Genomic DNA, 16442 nt, shown 5'->3' on the forward strand with positions numbered 1-16442 from the left:
GGTGGTCCCCTGTGACTCTTGCAGGGGGTACACGTGGGCACAGAAGCTGGCAGAGAGCAAAGCCTCCATCCATCTCTCACTCAGCTCATTCCTTCATCCCCAGCATGTGGTTCTGGTCCCCTCCCCCGCCCGGCCCCCCACACCGCGCCAGGCAGTGTCCTTGGCCTCGGGGCGGATGGGGTGCTGGCAGCAGCCGGACTCCATGGGGACCCGCTCTGCCGGTTCCGAGTCCAGAGACCGGCCGCAGCTTCCTCCCACCATGCCTCGGGGACAGAGCGGTGGCGGTTTACTGTGCAGCAAGGACACGATGAGACGGTGCCCACGAGGTCAGCGCTGGGCGAGGGCGAGTTGCCCCGTGTCCCACCCCAACCAGAGCGGCCCTCACTCACTTAGGGTCACCCCATTGCAGCCCCCAACCCGCAGGGGGCCTGGCTCCTACTCCCCAAGCAAACAGAGGTAGCGGGCAGGACCCCCTCCCCGACCTGGCGAGCTTTCCTGTGTCCCTCTCAGCAGGCAGGTTGCCCCCTTCCTCAGTGTTCCCCCGGGCTCCTGGCCCCCCAGCTCCCCTGCCTGGCTCAGACCCTTTCTGGAACAAGCCCTTGCTGCTTCCCGGGGTTCCCCCTCCAGGCCCCTCTGTGCACGGAGCTGGGGATCGCACCCTAAAAATGAAACCTCCCCCACCCTGATCCTCCGGCCATCCTCCTCTTCCGGTTTTCTGCGCTCACAGCGTGGTGCCCGCCTCTCCAAGACTCAGGGCCGGCTTGGCAATCTCCGCCTGAGCCATGAGCCACCTGTTCTTTGATTTCCTCCGTTTTTTCTTTGGCGATTTTCCTTCCTCACTTACCTTTACATTAAAAAGAAAATGTGACGTCTCCATCACGGAAGGAAAGCAGTCTGGGGCAGAGACAGCTAGTGCTCCCAGTACCTGTTCACACCTTCTTGCTTTACCTGAGATCCCTGGCTTTTAGCTGAGCGCATGGCTGCCCAGAAGCCAGGCCACATTTCCCAACCTCCCTTGCAGCAGGGTGTGGCCATTCAACCAAAGTTCTACATGTGAGCAGAAGCGACAGGTGGAGCTTCCTAAAAGTATTCTTAAAGAAAGGAGCATGTGCCCTTCAGCATCCCCTTCTTCCTTCCTTCTGGCTGGAATACAAGCATGATAGCTGGAGCACCGGCAGCTATCTTGAACCATGAGGGGTAAAGCAACAAGATGGAAGGAGTCTGGATTCCTGATGGTCCGAAAGCCTCCCTACCAGCCCTGGAAGGCTTACCTCAGGACTGCATTTGTGTGAGAGAAATAAACTTCTCTTATTGAAGCCACTGTGATTTGGGGATTTCAAATGCTTGCCAACCTAACACCGACTGAAACACTTGGAGTACACAGAAGGTGCCTAAAAAATGAAGGCAGCGAAAAATAATATTCTGAAACTATTGACAGCTGTGGCCACCCGTCAAGGCTCTGAACCTGAGGGCTGCTCTCTTTGTTACAAGGCCATGCACCCTGTGCATGAGTGCATCCCTCCGCAATGGGGCTGGCTGGCGATGGACGGTCGGCGCCTGCCCGCCTCACTGGACGGGTGCCCTGTGACAGACATGGGGAGCTCACTCTTCACGTTTGACTTCCGGGCACCTGGCGGGAGCATGGCATACAGCAGGTGCTCGGGAAACTACCAGGAGACGCCGGCTGGGCGGAGAGGGCGAGGCCAAGGGTCAGCTGGCCTGGACCCCAGACTAGCAGGTGCACATTGCAGTTCCAACCCCAGATCTGTGACCCGAGCCCAGCGCTGTTCCTTCCGCACGCACAGGGAAGGGCGTCGAGCGGCTTTCTTCCTGGCACAGGTGACGTCACTGACCTGCGCTTGTGGATAAGTTCAGGTGGAGAATGTGTTAGCCTTGAAGTCAGCAAACTGGGTTTGGACCCAACTCTCATGTGTATTTGCTGTGTGGCCCTAGGCAAGTTTACCTTGTTGTCCTCACCTGAGAAATGGGCTGATGACCCCATGATCTGCTTCTGCACACAAATCACCCCAGAACCTAGTGGCTTGCAACGCTGATCCCGCTCCCGTCCCCCAGAGGACTCAGGAGAGGCTCAGCTGGGTCATTCTGGCCCCAAGGGTCTCCTCTGGGCTTCCTCCCAATATGGCAGCCGGGGGGCAGCTGAACCGCCTGTGGAATGGCTTGCGGCTCACGGTGGGTGCCGGCCACCAGCCCATCCAGGCTCGAGTGGAGGGGAATTGGGCTCCACTCCTGGATGGGGCAGTGGGGAGGTTCCAGAAGAGCATGTGGGACATTGTCACAACCATCTTTTGGAAAATACAACCTGCCAAGATGATAACACCCATGCTGGCCTCAGAGGGGGCGTGGGAGATTTCTGGGTGGAAAATATGTGACTAGGAGTAGGTGTCCATAAGTGATCTCTGTGTTGGTGGCATCCATGTTGTTACCGCCTGGCTCTCCGTATCTGTCCCCCTCTTCCGACCCCACCTCGGTCAGGTTGCATCCTGTTTGTAGCCCACAGGAGTAGACAGCTGGCAACACTGAGGTCCTACAGGATCACGTGGAGTGGCCATCCACCCGGCGGAGAGAGGGCCTGGGGCACTTCGCCCAGCCAGGTGAGCAGGGGGAGGTGCCTGGGGACCAGCAGGGAACACCACAGGGGAGCTGGCGCTCAGAAGGGGCATTGCCATCAAGCTGGATGAGCAGAGGGTGGCCATGCCCCACCCCCCGCCCTGCAGAGTGCTCAGTCTCCATCATCAGCGTGGCCCCCAGAACCCCAGCGGCCTCTCCTCACGCACAACCCTTCTAGAGCCTGGCAGAGCCTTCCAGCTTGATTTCACCTCCCCTCCAGCGCAGCAGCACGGAATTAAGAATTTCTGCAAAGAGGAAACTGAACAGCAGGTGCCACCGTGCGTGTTTGTTGCACAGCATTCCTGGCGTCCACCCGGCCAGCCCCCTTGATCCCTGATCACAGAGAATACAAAAGCCGCAGAGCAGTGGACCCCAGCTTGGGGTCCCTTTCATGATCCCCCCTCTACTGGGTTGAATAGTGTCCCCCAAAATGCACGTCCCCCTGCCACCTCTGAATGTTAACCTTATTGGGAAATAGCGTCTTTGCGGATGTAATCGCGTTAAGATGAGGTCATACTGGGGTAGGGTGAACCCTAAATCCAATGACAGGTGTCCTTATAAGAAGAAGGACAGTTGGACAGAGAGACACACGGGGAGCACCTTGTGTGGGGACAGAGGCAGAGGTTGGAGTGACACAGCCAAAACCCAAGGAATGCCAAGGATTTTTGGCCACCGCCAGAAGCTAGGAGAGAGGCAGGGAACAGATTTTTCCCAAAAGCCTCCAGGAGGAGCCAGCCCTGCTGCCTCTGGCCTCCAGGCCTGTGAGAGAACACGTTCCTGCTGCTTTAAACCTCCCCATGTGTGGCCATTTGTTACAGCAGACCCAGGACACACACATACCCCTGACCGTCACCCCAGTGACACCCACGCTAGGGTCCCTCCAGCTCTTCTCCATGGCACCTTGTCGGGGCCACCCCTTCAGCTCCACTCTCTGACGGACCAGCCATGGCAGAGGAAAAGAAAAAGGTTTTACTCTTTAAAAAGTGCACGTCGGGGCCGGCCCAGCGGCACAGCGGTTAAGTTCAGACGTTCCGCTTAGGTGGCCTGGGGTTCGCCAGTTTGGATCCCAGTTGCAGACCTACACACCGCTTGTCAGGCCATGCTGTGGAGGCGCCCCACATAAAAAGAAGAGGAAGATGGGCACGGATGTTAGCTCAGGGCCAGTCTTCCTCAGCAAAAAGAGGAGGATTGGCGGCAGATGTTAGCTCAGGGCTAATCTTCCTCAGGACAAAAAAAAAAAAAGAAGTGCATGTAAGACCAGATACTCATGGAGCATGCCTGCGCCCGCCATCATGAAATCTACCTGGGTCTAATCCACCCTCTGGCACCTCTGAGCAGCGTCGCCCCGGGGGACCTGGATGCGTCTCCTTTTGTGTCTGGCTTGTTTCTCTAGGCACAGTGTCCTCCAGGTACACCTGTCTTGTAGCCTATGTCAGGATTCCAGTGTCCCCTCTTTAGAATAAGTACAGCCCCTCTCACTCACCTGAAATGCAGTGTCTAGAATCATCTAGCTGCTTGCCCCTCCGCCCAGTATATGTCCAATAGGACCCACAATCACCGTGACAAGCAACCCCCCATCCTGCCTTTCCAAGATGCTCCCTAGGGTGGGTCCCCCCGCCCGCCACCCCGGACACGGCTATCCCAGATGATGCTTGTGTCCTGAGGAGCCTGGGCTCCCCTCCCCAGTCTCGGGCCCCTGACACCCCTAGGAGGCTCCTCCTTGCAGGTTTCTTCCCTTAAGCGAATCGTGTGTGCGGAAGCCACCAAGGGCGGAACCGACCCCACAGTCCACCTCGGTCTCGGCTCAGCCGGGAGCACCCCGCGATTTTACCACCATCCTTAGCAAGCACCCTCATCTCAAAGATGTGGAAACTTAGGCCCAGAGAGGAGGGGAGGGACTGGCGCTGGCATTCGCCATGCCTCCCGGGCGCCGCCACCCTAAAGAGAGGCACCAACCCATTGTACAGAGGAGGAGACCGAGGCTCAGAGTGGCAGGAACCCCGATCCTGGAAGTCAGCGTTCAGAGGAGGGGGCGGCCCTGGTCCAGCCAGGTCCCTGCGGGGCACGGCCACAGCCTGCCTGGCCCGCCTCACGGGCTCCCCCCGTGAGCCTGGATGTGACCGAGGAACGCTGGGTGAGGACGAGCAGGTAGGACCGGGTGCGGACGTCCCCACTGAGGCTCCGAGATCACGTCTGGCTAGTTTCTCCACCACGTGCCGTCTTCAACGCACTCTGGAATATCAGCTTTCCAGTCTCGCCCAGGCCTCCTGCCTTCTGAGCTCCAAACAGGTCGCACTTGTCCTTTCCCTCTGCCCGGCCTGCGGCTGCTTCCAGCGCTGCCCTCAAGAGCAGCCGGGGCCAGCTCCCTGGCCTGGCATTCAAGGCCTGGATGCCCACCTGAGCTTCACTCTATTTCCTGACATAACCTTCTGCCCTGGCCGACTTCCTCCCCGTCCCCAGAGCGTGCCGTGACTCTCCCGCCTCCGAGAGAGATCCTTTGCCTAGGATCTCCGGCCACACCTGCCCTCCTCACCCATTTCTCCTCCTCGGCTGGAGGGCAGGTTTGGAGCTAGAGGAAGCCGATTACAAACCCTTATGTTGCTGACTTGTCACGCTGTGAGACACTGGGCAAGTTCCTGACCCTCTCTGAGCTCCAGTCTCTTCATGCGTAAGATGTCATCAATCCAATATGTTTTGGGGGGTCCTGCTATGTCTGCGACAGTCTGGGGGTTCAGCAGCGGGAGAGCGCGTTTATTATTGTCTATCCACCTGCGCCTTTTAAATGCTGTTCAAATACAAGTGTTACTTATTTAAAATTTTTTAAAAAAATAATTACGGCTAAAATGAGCCTTGGGAAAGGGGACGGTATCTCACTGAGAGCGCTGCCATGGATGAAGGGAGGCAACCCACGTGAAGGGCCTGGTCTGGTACCCAGCAGAGAGGAAGCGCTCACTCAGTCACAGCCAGCACCAAATGCCGCCCTCGCAGCTCCTCTAGCAAGCTTCCTGCAGTCAGACCCGACCCCACCTCCTCTGGAGTCTCGTGGCACCCTCGTTTCATCCATCCATCCATCCATCCATCAATTCACACATCCATCATCCATCCATCCAACCATCCATCCATCCATCCAACCATCACCCATCCAACCCTCCATTCATCCATCCATTCATACACCCATCATCCATCCATCCATCTATCCTTACATCTGCCATCCATCCATCCACCCATCCATCCACCCAACCATCCACCCAACCATCTATCCACCCATCCATCCACCCATCCGTCCGTCCATCCATCCATCCATCACCCACCCATCCATTCACACATCCATCATCCATCCATCCATCTATCCTTACATCTGCCATCCATCCACCCACCCATCCATCCACCCAACCATCTACCCAACCATCTATCCACCCAACCATCCACCCAACCATCTATCCACCCATCCATCCACCCATCCGTCCATCCATCCATCCATCCATCCATCACCCACCCATCCATTCACACATCCATTATCCATCCATCCATCTATCCATACATCTACCATCCATCCATCCACCCACCCATCTGTCCATCTAACCATCCATCCATCCATCCTCCATACATTCACCCATCCATCCAGCCAGCCCAATAAAGTCATCCACTCATCAGTTATTTATTAAGCACCCACGATGTGCCAGGTCCTCTGCCAGGAGGGTAGGAGATTATGACAAATATAGTCCCAGTCTTTCCCCTCGTGGAGACAACTGTCAAGTGGGGGAGAAACGCCATGAGAAAGTATTCACCGCACAGCATCCCAGCTTTGATAGCTCACGTACAGAGTAAACGTGCACGTGAGCACACGGTGGAGGCGCATGGCTTGCAGGAAAGGGGCACCTGGGTTGAGACCTGAAGGCGGAACAGGCAGGCGGAGATGGGGGAAGGACACTCCCTGTGAAGGGTAGGAGGTACGAAGGTGAGTGGAGAGAGCGCGGAGGGAGGGTTGAGTCTGATGTTGAGAGTAGAGCCCAACTGGAGAGGTAACAAAGGACCTCGTGGGCCGCTTAAGGAACAGGAACTTTGTCCCAAGAGCAGGCTTGGGGGCTTCAAGCCGGGAGGGACGTGGGGAGGTTCTGTTTCAAAGATAAGTCTGGCTCCAGTGTGGACAATGGGTTGCAGTGGATGGCGGGGGAGGAAGCGCTGAGCACTTACGGTGCCAGGAAGCCCGCTGGAAAGCTGGGACAGAGGAGATGCGGGCTGGGGGGGTGGAGGAAGCCTGGGGCAGGGCACGGGCAGGGGGGTCGAGAGAACGGGTGAGAGCAAATGATGCCCCAACTTCTTCCTGTAAAGATTTTCACCGTGCTGAAGGGTTGAAGGAACAGCTGATGAACAATGCGTCTCCACCTCGATCCAGCCATCGTGAACATGTCCCCTCATTTGCTTTCTCCTGACGGGTAGATAGCAACAGGTAGATTTCCTTTTTCTGAACCGTTTGACAGTGTGTTGCAGACACGACGACGCTTTGTCCCTGAGTCCCTCAGCTGCATCTCCCGAATAAGGACGTTTTCCTCCTGAACCACAAGACCAGTATCACACTGGAAAGTCAGCAGGAACGGCATCTGCTGTCTGGTCTGCGTTCGGATTCCCGCGGTTATTCCCAGGCTGTCTTTTATGGTTGGGTTTTGTTTGTTTTGAAAGCGAGGGACCATCAAGTTTCCAGCGTTGCATTTGGTTTCGTCTCTCTGGTCTCCAAGAAAGATTCTGGAGGTGGAATGCACAGCGCTCGGTGAGTCACTGGATGTGGGGGGAAGGCTAAGGGAGGAGTCTGGGTGAAGGCTGGGCTGTGGCTCGGGCAGCTGGTGGTGCAATCCCCCGGACCAGGAGTTCCGGAGTGGGAACGGGTCTCGAGAGAGAGGAGTTGTCCGGCAGGCAGGTAGAAATGCAGGTGTGACGTTCAGGAGACGGGTCACGGTGGGATACAGATTGGGGGCTGTGTCAATGTCCTGGGGCTGACACAAGAAATGACCACAAGCTGGGTGCCTTAAAACAACAGAAATCGATTCTCTCAGAGTTCTGGAGACCAGACATCCTAAATCAAGGCGTCAGCAGGGCCGCGCTCCCTCCAACGTCTCAAGGGAAAAATCCTTCCTTGCCTCGTGGAGCTTCTGGTGGTTTTCCGCAACTCCTGGTGTTCCTTAGGGGGCAGCTCCCTCCCTCCAGTCTCTGCCTCCATCATGGCGCATGGCCTTCTTCCCTGTCTGTCTTCACACAATCCTCTTGTAAGGACACTGGTCACTGGATTTAGGGCCCACCCTATTCCAGTGTGACCTCTTGTTTTTTTTTTGCTTTGAGGAAGATTAGCCCTGAGCTAACTACTGCCAATCCTCCTCTTTTTGCTGAGGAAGACTGGCCCTGAGCTAACATCCATGCCCATCTTCCTCTACTTTATATGTGGGACGCCTGCCACAGCATGGCGTGTCAAGCGGTGCCATGTCCACACCCTGGATTCGAACCGGCGAACCCTGGGCCGCCGAGAATCGGAACGTGCGCACTTAATCGCTGGGCCACCGGGCCGGCCCCTCGTGTGACCTCTTCTAAATTTAACTAATTACATCCGCAAAGACCCTACTTCCAAAGAAGCTGCTATTCCTAGGTTCCGGGTGGGCGTGAATTTGGGGGGGACCCCATTCAACCCGGGACAGGGGCCGTCAGCATCGAGATGGTAAATGAAACCTCGGGAAAGAATGAGATAGCCCGGGGAGCACAGATGGAGAGGCGTGGCGGCTCAGGACGGAGCCCTAAGGAATCCCGGTGCTCAAGGGGTCACCACGGGGCGAGGAGCCCTAAAAAGGAGCCAGGGGGTCTGCTCACAGCTGGGAGGGAGGGGAGGGCGTGGGGTCAGCGGGGTCAGTGCTGTGGGGGATGGGTAAGAGAAACGCTGAGCTGGGCGCTCCGGATTCCGGATTCCGGAGCAGGAGCCGTTTCGGGGGGCGGCTGGGGCAAAAAACAGGCTGCATTTTGTGGTTCAACTTTACGCACCGGCCTCGGAGGCTCCTCTCGGGCAGGTGGACTCAGCGGCTGTCTTTACGTCGAGTTCTGGTGATGCTGGCAGGTCTCCCTGTAGGATCGGATGCCCCTGCGGGTTAGACGCCCGCACCTGACTTTGTTCACCGTGACATCCCCGACCCCGGAGCGGTGCTGGCATGCGACAGATGCTCCATGAGCGTGTTATAAGTGAGTGGTGGCTGGGGGCTGGCCTCCTGGCTCAGGCTGGGTGTTGGGTCTGCCCGAGGTCCCCAACGCTGGAAAAGGGGCACCTCTGCCCGCTATGCACCCCAGCACAGACAACCTGCCCTCTCCATCCCCGTGAGGAGGCTGCACGGGGAGCCACCGAGAGGGAAAATCTATTCCTCCTTGAGCGTGGAAAGAGCGAGGAAGACTAATAAGAATAGCAGTGACAGCAGGGGGCCTGCAGCGCATGGACTCCTTGCCCCTAGAGGAGATGGCTGAGTGATGCCCATGTGGCAGGGCCTGTGGGGCGCACAGCCTCCCGTGAGTGGCCCTGGCAGCCTTAGAGCATCTGTCTCCAGACAGCCACCACCCTGTGCCCAGAAAGGGCAGGAAGGTGCCGATGTCAGCTGGGGACTGTTGACCCCTTCCTGCGTGCCGAGTGCTGCCCCGCGCACGTTCCTCGTGTGGCTCACTCATCAAATCCTACGGCGACCTCTAGGAGTACCAGAGTACTGGAGCATGAATAGTCCTGCAGGAGTACTGTGGTTACTCCTACGTTGCAGATGAGGAAACCAAGGCACACAGAGGTAAAGTCACCAACCCAAGTTTGCACAGAAAGAGGGGGAGCCAGGATCCATACCCAGGTGGTCTGGCCCGGAAGACAGTGCCTCGCACAGCGCATGGCTTTGGGCTGACCACTGCTACTTGTGTCATCAAATGGGCTTGAATGTCATCAGCTGATTTCAGGGGGACCGTAGAAGCAGTCTTCGCCAGGCCTGTGGATCTGCTCCAGGAGCTCCCCATAGTGATTTTGGGTCTGGCCTTGCGTGGGGCTCTGCTCTGTGCTCCCTGGGCCTGAGTGAGGACAGGACGTGGCCCCGAGCACAACTAAAACCAAGTGCTTCCGGGCCTCAGCGTGACTGCAATTGCTCTTGTCCTTGCAGCGAGAGTCCCCCCTGAGACCTGGGGCTTTGGCCCTGATCCTCAGCCTGCTCCTTGCCTCCTTTCTCCACTGTCTCAGACGGGCTCTGTCCCGCCGAGAGCCCTGGGGAAACCACTCCCCTCTCTTCCCGGCTCCCTGGCGCGCCATAGCGGGGAGGTGTCGGTCTGGTTTGGTTTTTTTTTTGGTTTTTATTGGAGGTCTTCATTATCTTTCTCATGAGTGACTGAAGCTTGTTATCCCCGAGCAAGTCGCTGCACGGCCAGTGGGTGGGAGCCCGCAGCGTCTGCACCTCCCCCACGCTCCCCTGGAGCCCGGCTGGCACGGCTGGGGGACGAGCCTGCTGCGGCCGTGGGAAAGGGCCGAGGAGGGCGCTGGCTCCTCCATGCTGAGGGGACGTGCCAGCCCAGCTGGGGCTCCCTCTGCTGTCCCCAGCCTGCCCCCGAGAAGGGGTTGGTAGGGAGGAACCCCTTCTCCCTCAGGCGGGGCAAAGGGAGCACCCCCCCCCCCCCAGGTCTTTGGGAGGAAAGGATGAAGGGCCGAGCAGACCCCCGGCCTCAGTGAACTCTCACCTCCCACCTTTGCACTGGCTTGTCCCTTCTTCCCCCACATGACTAAGTCTTTCTCATCCTTTCTGTCCCGCCTTCAATGTTGCTTCTTCCAGGAAGGCCGCCCTGCTTCCCCGAGCCTGAGGTGGTCCTTCCACCGGGCTCCTAGACTCCCCGCCAGCTCCCTTCCCTGACACTTGGCCTCCTCTGATGGAATTTAGGTCCCTGGGGGGCCGAGGCTGTGCCTTCTTGCCCACTCTGTGTCCTCGGCATCTGGCCTCGCAAACATCACAGGCTTGCAGTAGCGGGAAGGGAGGTGGCCCGGTTATCTCTCTCTTCGTCCCCCACCAGGACTGAGCTCATTGCCTCACTGCCTGAGGCTCCTGGCTTCTCCCTTCCCCACTGGGACCAAGGGCAGCCAGGAGCAGGGCAAAGAGCTCCTCTCTGAGAAGGGAGCAGAGGAGAGGCAAGCCGGATGAAAGGGGCTCCCTGGCAGCGTGACCTCCCAGAAGAGGTGACTTCATGGTGTAAAAACTCAGCCACAGAGAGACGTCAGCCCTGTGAAGGGCCAGGTCAGAGGAGGAGGAAGGAGTGAGCAAGCAGTGCAAAGGCCCTGGGGCAGGAACCAGCTTGGCAGGTTTGAGGGCCACAAAGAAGGCCAGTCTGAGTGGAGCTGGGCGAGCTGTGGATTTTGTGCCAAGTGTGTCAGAAGCCAGGGAGGAGCACGATCTGACTCAGCCAGCGCTGCTATGGGCAAGCTTTCCCGACGCCAGGGCGGCCTGTGGAGCTGCGGCTGAGGGACAGGCCTCCAGGAGATTCACAGCAGTCCCACAGCCTCCCCTGCCCCCAGCTGCTTTCGCCATCCTGGAGACGCTGGCCAATACCTGGAAACATTCACGGAAGGCACAGCGAGGAGAAAAGCGTCCAGGGACGCGGAGCGGAGAGGGGCGTGGGGGGTGCAGGAGCACAACCCACCCTCGGGTTCCCAGAGTTAACACTACGAGCTGAGCAACAGGTCAGGGGGCAGATGGAACCTGTTTCTCAGCCACCCACGGGGATGGAGACAGTGGCGCAATGAGCATTCTAGCCTAGAAGCAAAAGCAGCTGGCCAGCCCCTGTCTGGGACCAAGGTGTTTACACAAAAGCATAAGTTACATTGTAAACAGGTATCAGGGGAGGTGACGAGAAGGGACGTCCTTTTTCCCTCTTATTGGAGAGGACCTGAACGGCGGTAAGGACCAGGTGCGTGTCTGGATGCCACCCTCCCCGCTGGGGTCCCACCCTGGTCCCTGGGGACCCATAAGGCATGCCCCCTTGACCAGGCACTCCCGTCTCCCCACTTCTGTAAGGTGCACCATCACAGACCCCCGGGTGCCCAGGGGGGAAACTGAGGTTCAGGGAGCTCTGGAGACCCACCCCCCGCCCAGGCCACTGGCAGAGCGTGCAGAGAAGGAACCGGGCACCTGACCCCAAAACCTGCACCCTTTAAAGAAACCCTTTATTACCAGCTCGTTCATCCAGACAAAAGAACAGAGGTGAAAATAACCATAAGATAATGCAGATGCCCACGGACCCCCACCCGCAGGAACACAAACCCGCCGGGACCTCCCTGGCTCCTGAGTGACTGCACCCGCCACTCCATCCCGCAGGTGACCAGGACCCCTGATGGTGCCTCTCCCGTCCCCCTTCCTGTGCTCCTGCTTTCTGCCGGCTGCGTTGCGACTTAATACACACATAGGTTATTAATATGGAGTATTTCTGTTTATCGCATAAATACATAACTATGCGGGTGTTACAGTATATTCGTTTCCTGTAACAAACTACCACAAACGGGAGAGCTTGAAACCACAGAATGGATTCCCTACATTTCCGTGAGGCCAGAAGTCCGGAATCACGGTGTGGGCAGAGTTGGTGCCTTCTGGAGGCCGAGGGAGAATCCGGTCCGTGCCTCTCTCCCAGCTCCCGTGGTTGCCCGAAGCCTCGGTGGTGCTGGGCCGTGGCTGCACCCCCCAAGCGCGCCTCCGCCCACTCGTGGCCTTCTTCCCCGTGGGTCTGCATCCTCTCCTCTTTGTGTAAGGCCCCAGGCATTCTGTGTAGGGCTCCTCCTAAACCCAGGATGGTCCCATCTTGACATCCTTAATTTGATGACATCTGCGAAGACCCTTGTTCTAAATAAGACCACCTTCACCGGTAGCGGGGGTCAGCACACGGACGTATTTTTGGGGAACCACTATTTATGCGCTACATAGAGGAAGGTTCCCAAACTTTACTTAGTGATCGAGGTGCCTGATCCAAACGGTTAGGGCCCCCGGTAGAGCGGGGATGTTTCTGGTCTTGCCTCTCTCCAGATGCTCAGCCTGATGGAGGAGGAGGGGTCCTGCCCAGGCTGCCCGGAGGTCACTCGGGAGCCTGTGCAGGTCTGTGGAGATGCGGCTGAGCACAGAGCGGGGCAGCGGTTCATTCCCGCCCGCACTGCCCTCCGCGCTGCCCGCTCTGGCCCACCACCCTCCCCCATCAGACCAGTTTGGAGCATCCAGCACGGTTTGCTTCTGCCCTCAGTCTCTGTGCACCTGTCCTTTCCTTTGGGTATGTCTCACCTTGGAATTAAAGAAATGATGGAGTAATTACTTGTTTCAGGCTTATCTGCCCCCAGCATCCTGCCCGTCCTGTTCCTCGTGGGCCCTCGAGAGATCGCCGTGGGTGAATAGATGAAGCCGGGCGTGGGCCATCCGGACCCTGCTTGGCCCGGCTCCCAGGAGCCTGCAGGGCGGGCTGGGTCGCAGTCAGGCATCCAGCTGGGCCCGGAGGAAGGAATTACTCCAAGTGGTGTCCTTGGGACCTTTCCTGCGGCACTAAGAGCATCGGGCAAACCCTGTCGCTGACGCTGGCCTTGCCACCTTGTTGGGCAGCCGGGCATCAATCGCTCCACAAATGGTGACTGATCACCTGCTCTGAGCTAGAGATCAAGACAGACAGACAGAGGGACAGACTGCTGCCCTGGCCCTGCCCCCAGCCAAGGGTGATGATCCTGCTCCCTGGCCCCAGAGCAGATTCTCCCGGGCCCTCCCCGAGGGCCCCTCCCCCATACCTGCTGTAACCTGCTCTGGGCTCTGGCGTGGGAAAGGGCCAGCAGCGCCAAGGGCCCTCCGCAGCTTCCACACTGTGGAAACTCATGGGGGGCCCCCGCCAAGAGATGCACGTTCTCATTCCGCCTAATATAGAAAGGCCAAACCAGCAAGCACGGTGACCCGTCATAAGCAGCCGCCCCCCCCCCGCCAGCGCACATCTGCAGAACCCGGGACCAGGAGCCCCGCCTGCTTCTCCTGGAGGACCAGTTCTTGGAAGCCCCTCGCGGCGGCACCTCCTGCTCAACCGTGTGTGTCGTCTGTGTTCCAGTCACAGTGGCCTCCGGATGAGGGGTCAGCTTGTTTCGACATGACACGGGCCCTCACTTCTCCCAGGAGTTCAGAAAACGCCTTTTTACAGCCCTGCTTCTCCGAGCTGCTCCTCGCGCGCTGCCCCGGGCCTTCCTCCGCCTGCACAGACCCTGCTGCGCCCGGCCTGGCTCGAGGGAAGAGTTCCTCAGAGCTAAATATTTCAACCCAAATTGGAAAAAAAAAAAAAATCCCCACCCCCCCATTGCCCAAGAAACAGGGCTCATTTCCCCTTCTGTGTTCTTTCTGAGTCACAGGCAGCGGGTTCCGAGAACGACGGGCTGGAGGGGACAGCGACAGTGTTCTCCATCGGTCCTGGCCAAGCTGTGAGCCGCCGTTTCGTCGTCTCGCGGCCAGGAAGAGTGTGGCAGGAGTGAGCGTCCGAGCGCCAGGCATCAGTGGAAGCCAGGAGCGAATGAGGACGGTGGGAGCGGGGCCTAGGGCATTGATGTGGGATGGCCAGAGCAGGCTGTCAAGGCTCTGTTCATGGGAAATAAGTCTGTCTCTCTTGTACGTGGGGACATTTTTCTTTGTGCTTTGGATCCGACCAATTTGTCTTAAACTCACCTGCTACACAAAGAAGCGGCCGATAATAAGCATCAGATGTGAGAAAATCTATAAAGCACAAGGAAATCACGGATTCCTCCCTGAACACGTTTCTGAACACACCATGAGAGCAAGACGAGAGGCAGGATAAAGAAATCTGCAGCCAGGCACACAGAAACGCAAACTGTCACTGACAACTTACAGCTCCACCGAGGCCTATAAAGAAAGGACTCCAGATCTTCTTTTAGGCATGACAGTGAAAAATATAATTTGAAAAATGGGGATTTAGGAATCTTCTCTCAGCTCTAGAGTTTTCAGATTTTTTTTTTTTTTTTTTTTTTGCTGAGGAAGATTCGCCCTGAGCTAACAACAGCTGCCAATCTCCCTCCTTTTTTTGTATGTGAGCTGACACCACAGCACGGCCACTGACATGCAAGTAGTGTAGGTCCACGCCTGGGAACCGAACCCAGGCCACCAAAGTGGAGGCATGCCAAACTTAACCACTAGGCCACCGGGGTGGGCCTTAGATTCATTTTTAAAACAAGTCTTTCAATGAAGTAAAATGTATTCTGCAATCTTTGAGCCTGCCCTGGCCATTCCAACTTAGGCTTGTTAAATGTCACAGCTGGAAAAATGGAAATGTTGGAGGCAAGAAGTTAACACTGAAGGTGGGAGAAGATTACCAGTGTGTCTGCACCATTGATAGCCAAGGATGCTGGCGAGGTGGCTGTGACAGGCTGAATCGTACCCCTGAATTCCTATGTTGGAGTTTTAACCCCCAGCACCTCTGAATGTGACTGTATTTGGAGATTGGGGTCTTTGAAGAGGTGGTTAAGTTAAAATGAGGTCACTAGGGTGGGCCCTAATCCAGTGTGACCGGGGTCCTTATAAGAGGAGGAGATGAGGACACAGATATATACAGAGGGACGACCGTGTGAGGACACAAGGAGGAGACGGCATCTACACGCCAAGGAGAGAGGCCTCAGGGGGAACCAGCCCTGCCCACACCTGGACCTCGGCCGTCCAGCCTCCAGGACCGGGAGATGATAAACGTCTGCGTTCAAGCCACCGGGTCTGTGGGCGGTCGTGTGGTAGCCTGAGCTGACTCAAATACACGCCAATCTCCAAACGAAAATTTTTCCAACTTTTTCAATTTTTGTACACGAAGAGCCAAGCCTTTGGTTCCAAATTAACTTGGTGTTAGCAGTGTAGCTTGACAACCAGATCCTCTAAGACAAAGATCCAAAGTGCGTGTGAGAGCTCTCAGCCTGACAAATGGCTTCATCGGGAAATCGACACTGTGTTCACTCTGTTCTCTCTGGCTTCTCCCCAGAGAAGCTCGTTTCCTTTCCCATCTAAGGGGAGCAACGGAAGGGCCGAGGGGAGCTCCTGGCCACGGGGCAGCCTCACGTCCACTTCTCGATTTAGGGGATCCAGCTGACGGGAGCCCATCTCAGCAGCCGTCACCGGCCGCAGCACACGCCATTTTCAAACCAGATGCCAATTTTTGCTTATTCATCTGTTTCTCTGCCTAGACTGTGAGTTCTGACATCTTGATGTGTTGATGTATTTCCTTTGCCTGGCCCAGCGCCTGGCATAAAGTGGCCCAACATTACAGAGGCTGCTGAATAAATGAGCGAAATAAAAATTGCCACATCTAACAGCTCTCATATCATCAATAAAAGTTAAAGTGGCTTTCAGGAAGTGTCAGGAAGAAAGAAAAAGCCTTTCCTGGTTGGACTGCCCTCCCCCGCGGGCACCGGGTCATCCCGCTAAAGGTGTTCAAACAACACACTCATTTATTATTTCACTTAACAAGTCCGGTGGGGACGTGTGCTGGTTGGCACAGCCTCTCCGTGCGATCTTTTCCTCAGTATGTCAGCAGTCACGGTTTCCAAATTCCCAACAGATATTAATCTTCCAGACTTGGGAACAAGAAACTAGAATTCCCCAAACCCGAACTATTCTGTATTTTTCAAAACACTGTATTTGCATGCTTTTAGGTGATGTGACCATAATAAGAAGGTTCAGAGGTTTTCTGTAAAAAAATCACAAACACGTGGGTCTTCTTATCATAAATGAATATATTTTGACAATATTACATATTTTAATAGCATGTGAGGGCTGGCCCAG

Source organism: Equus caballus, chromosome 12 (genome assembly GCF_041296265.1).
Source record: "Equus caballus isolate H_3958 breed thoroughbred chromosome 12, TB-T2T, whole genome shotgun sequence".
In the NCBI taxonomy this organism is placed as follows: Eukaryota; Metazoa; Chordata; class Mammalia; order Perissodactyla; family Equidae; genus Equus; species Equus caballus.